Genomic DNA, 5,000 nt, shown 5'->3' on the forward strand with positions numbered 1-5,000 from the left:
CAAAAATCCGTTTAATATGTGGTCCCCTCCATGGGGGACGTATCAGATATTAAACTGATAAGAACAGATTTTTTTTTTTTTCTTTTTTTTTTTTTTTCCATGCTTTATTAAACAGTTCTGTACATTTTAAAATCACACAATAAAACACCTTTAAAACAATATTAAACAAATATATTACAGAACCATTCCCTATAGGATAAGCAAAACATAACAATAAAAACAAGTAATACATATACACACTTTAAAATCTAATTACAATCATATGGCCATTAACATAATTAAAATGTCACCTCAAATGCAAGCCATTAAAATATTAAAACCTTAAAAAAGGAACAGACCCGTAGACCTCAGGCCTCGGCACAAGGGTCGGGTTAAAACAGGGTTATGCATCATCCTAAAACACATAAAATCAATGGCCTCAGGCTAAAAAACTGGTTAGTCGCAGACATGGCACAGCACATTGAATAAAATGTTAATAAATACAGTTAATGTTAATACATAAAGGTGCTAAAAGTGACCAACCACAGCCGTGCTCAATCTCAGTACATGCAGTTAATTAAAAGAATATTTGCAACACCATACACGCACAAAAAACAAAGCACACTTACCTAAAACCCAAAGTACCTCCTGTGTGCTTCAGGACAGTGCGTCATGTCGACCCTGTAGGATGGAGCGTCACCACCTAAATGAAACGGGGCTAAAGCCCAAAGAGGCCCTTCCACCTCTCCTTGGCCTCGTGGTAGCCCCGTTGGATGACGTCGGTCTCCATCCTGAAACCCAAATCGGCCCGGATTTTGCGGAATACCCCTTGTGCCTCCAGACGAACCCCTCTGCGGATGAGCGCGGTCCTGGCATTCCAAAGCTCTCGCTTGGTAATGCTGACCAGCAGCCACATCCAGGGGCCGAAGGGGTTATGGAGGTTGGGGTCCCACCCCTTCAACACCTTGTCGTAGGTCAGACCGGGCTGCGGGTCTACACGTCCACACAGGCCCGCTACCAACCCCCAGACTCTCTGTGCATGCCCGCAGTCCCAAAACACGTGCTTGATGGTCTCATCCTCGCTGCACTCGGGCCTGGGGCAGCGGGGGTGTCTGGTCAGCTTATGCCTGTGCAAGACGTCCCTGACTGGCAGCTTACCATGAAGGCACTGCCAGTTCAGGTCTTGCAGCCTGTGATCCAAACCCTTAGGCTGGATTCTCGCCCATGTGCCTTCCTCCAGGCCCAACATGGCCCGAGTCTCCCTATGACCAAGCAAAGCCTTGTAAAGCGCTCTGTGCTTGGTCAGGGCCTCTGTCTTGACACCTGCCGGAATAGACTTACTCCACTTGACAGCGTGGCTGTAGTGGACCGGCAGGGTCTCAGCCTTGGGGCCGAGGTTGGTCCACGACGTCACCAGACGTCTCATGGGGAGAGCCAGCCACAGACGCACAAAGTGCTGATGGGGGTGCTGGAGGGGAGCTGCCAGGCGCGTGCAGAGCTGCGAGAAGAACAGGCAGTCAAGCTTGAGAGGAAAGTCAATAACGTCCCTCCCCCCCCTGTCCTTTCCGAGATACATCACTTCCCTACGCACGTACTCATACCTGCCCCCCCAGACGAGGTTAAAAACGTCCCTCGTCAGGCCCCTCCGCATGAAGCGGGGCAAAGGGTACACATGTGCAAGGTAGAGCAGGGTGGGAAGAATATCCACTTTTAAGGCTAAAACCTTACCTTGGAAGGACAGGGACCTGGACTTCCACAGTCCGATCTTCCGCCTGGCGATCGCCAACCGCTCCTCCCAGTTCAACCGGGCGGCACCATCCGAAAGGAAGTTGACCCCCAAAACTTTGAGAGGACCGTCACAGAGGGTGAGACCACCTGCGACGTCCTCCCTCGCCTTCCAGCTGCCGAAATACTTGGCCACCGACTTACTGAGGTTGAGCGTCGCGCCAGAGGCCCAACCGAACGCGTGAACGAGGCTCAAGGCATGACCGAGAGACTGATCCGAGCTGACGAAAAGCGTGGTGTCGTCTGCATACTGGGTCAGTTTAACAGTTGTCCCCCGACTTCCTGGGATAAGAAGGCCATCGACCCCGGGGTGGGTGCGAATGGCGCACGCCAGTGGCTCTATATAGAGCGCGTAGAGGAGGGGGGAGAGGGGACATCCCTGCCTCACTCCACTCCGCTGGGGCACCAAATCACTCAGGAAGCCATTGATAACAACATGGCTCCCAACTTCGTTATACAAAGTGTGTAACCACCCCAGATAATTGGGCCCGAAGCCAAACTTACCCAATACTTTGAACAGGAAGCGGTGATCTACCCGGTCGAAGGCTTTCTCCTGGTCCAAGCTGACCAGCAGGAGAGGGAGGTTCCTATCCTCCACCCAGGCGATGGCGTCGCGGATGAGGTGGAGATTCCACGTCGCCGATCGACCCGGTACTCCACACGTCTGGTCGCTGTGAACCAGATGAGCCATGGCCTTCTTCAGGCGTTCGGTAAGGGTCTTTGCGATGAGCTTTGTGTCTACACAAAGCATGGTCAGGGGCCTCCAGTTGCCAAGGTCGGCCCGATCGCCCTTCTTGTGCAACAAAGAGAGGACCCCCGACCTCATGCTCCTAGTGAGCAAACCCCGGCGCTGAACGTCCTCTACAACCTGCAGTAATTCCGGCCCGAGGACATCCCAAAAGGTGGAATAAAATTCCACCGGGAGCCCATCAAGGCCAGGTACCTTGCGGCGGTTCATCTTGCCAAGCACTGCGGTCAGCTCGGCCAAGGTGATGGGGGCTTCTAAGCCGTCCCGGATGTCACTGGGAAGACAAGGTGAGATGTTATCTAGGAAGCGCTCCCCAGCAACCGGGTCCGTGTCCCTAACATTAAAAAGGTTAAGATAAAACAATTTAGCAACCTCCAGCATGTCTGATGTATCCGTGACTGTGTTGCCATTTGAGGCACGGAGAGAGCTAAAGCTCTTCTCCTCTCGGGCTTCCCTGGCTCTGTGGAAAAAAAAGAATTGCACTTTTCATTATTTTCCACCTCAAATATTTTGTCGCGGAGCATTTGGGCCGAGGCAGCCTGTTCATGCAGGCGCCTCAGCTCACCCTTTATGTCAAGCAGCCGCTCGTGGTTGATGGTGCCCCCGTTGTTGTGAGCGGCGTATTCATCCCGCAACCTTCTCTCCAGCCGCAGAATGGAGAACTTCTTCTCCATCCTGCGCTGCTTGCTGTACTGCATGGAGAAGGTTCGGATCCTGTCCTTCACACTCTCCCACCATTCGGCCACGGAGGGGAAGGTAGGCTTGTCCTTCTGCCACTCGGAGAAGTGATCTAAAAAAAGGTGTCTAAAATCTCTCTCCTCCAGGATCTGCAGGTTCATTTTCCAATAGCCGCCCCCATATACAGGGGCGTCTATGGAGACAGTGGCCTCCACTGCCAGATGGTCAGTGGGCCACTGTGGGGAGAGGGACACCTTTTTAAAAGCAACGGGGGGTGAAGCTAAAATGTAGTCGATGCGGCTGCTGGCTCCGCGACTATTATGCCAGGTGAAGCCCGGCATGCTGGGGTTGCATGTTTTAAAACCGTCAACAAGTTTAAAGGAACGAATAAAATGGCGAAAATGCCCTGAGCTGACATCCTGCCTACCCTCCAACGAGATGTTAAAGTCCCCTCCTAAAATCAAGTGTCGATCTGTGACACAGAACGGGGACAACTCTTCAAAGAGAGTTATACGGGACGAGGCCTCCACCGGAGCGTAGACACATATGGCCCGGAGGCGCTGTCCCCTCCATGTGGCATCCACTCCCAAAACCCTGCCCTGAAGGACGGTAAACGCACTTACTTCTTCAAAGGCGCGGTCGCCAAAAAGGATCCCGACGCCTGAGGAGTGGACGCCACCTACGCTCCAGTAGGATCTACCCCTCTTCCACTGTCGTGAAAAGAGAGCCTCGTCCCGCTGGTCCCGGAGGTGGACTTCCTGCAGAAAACAAATGCTGAAGGGAGAAGATGCCAGCTGGTTAAAAACAAATGTACGTTTTAAAATGTTCCTCAAACCCCTTACATTCAAGGTGACAATATTAAAATTGGCCATAGAATGTTAAAATAATAAAATACAATTAAAAACAACAAACTAAAATAATAAAAGCCAGCCATTAAAAACAATACTGTCCTACTGCCCCCCCTCCTCAGTCAACCTCAAAAGGTCCCCCAATTCCAGCCCCCCCAGGTACTCCTGTTCATTAGCAGTGTCCTGTTGACCGCTGTACTCCTGGGGGGGTGCAGGGGACTGTCCCAAGTCCCACACCAGACGGGGGGCCTCTAACATCGGGGAGGGGGGACACTGTCGGCCTTGGTCCCCGGCCGCCACTGCTGGCGAGGTGGCAGCCGGAGGGCTGGGTGCGTTGGGTTGCGCCTCCCTTCTGCTCTTCTTCCTCCCCCGGGGGGATGCACCGCTCTTCTTTCGCCTGCTGCTGACGCCTGGAGCCAGGGCGAGCTGCTCCACCTTGTTCGGAGACCCCTCCTGCATTGGTGTCGCACTCGAAGGGGCCTCCTCCACCACGACCAGGGCTTCTCCTCCTGCCCCCGTCGCCGGCTGTTCCTGCCCAGTCGTGGGGGCTAGAGCTCCCCCACCATTCTCCGAACCGACTGCTCTGTTACCCGACAGAGCGTCGGCATATGTAGTCTTTTTCTGTGGGCAGGAACGAGCCAGATGGTCCTCGCCGTTACAGTGTTTGCAGCGACGGGGGCCCTTGCAGTCCCTGGCCATGTGCCCCGACTCCAGGCAGTTGCGGCAGCGCAGGTTGGCGCATCCCTCCAGGGTGTGTCCAAAACTGTGGCACTGCCGGCAGAAGGGAGGCTGTCCAGAATAAAAAAGGTATGCCTTATTGCCCTGTAAAGTAAAATAGGCTGGGGGGTGGCTAAAACCGCCTGCGCCATTAGCGTCCGGGCGCAGGCGGGCCTGGAACTGGCGTCGGCCAGTCCAGATCCCCAGCTCATCCCGGATGTCCCTGTGGCCAGGAAGAAGATCCA

General features: G+C 53.7%; 1 pseudogene; it reads right to left on the reverse strand.

The window, feature by feature from the left end:
• Positions 1-119, reverse strand: part of LOC125729656 (U2 spliceosomal RNA) — a 205-nt pseudogene extending 86 nt beyond the window's left edge.
• Positions 120-5,000: the final 4,881 nt, after the last annotated feature.

This window comes from Brienomyrus brachyistius, unplaced genomic scaffold (assembly GCF_023856365.1).
Source record: "Brienomyrus brachyistius isolate T26 unplaced genomic scaffold, BBRACH_0.4 scaffold703, whole genome shotgun sequence".
In the NCBI taxonomy this organism is placed as follows: Eukaryota; Metazoa; Chordata; class Actinopteri; order Osteoglossiformes; family Mormyridae; genus Brienomyrus; species Brienomyrus brachyistius.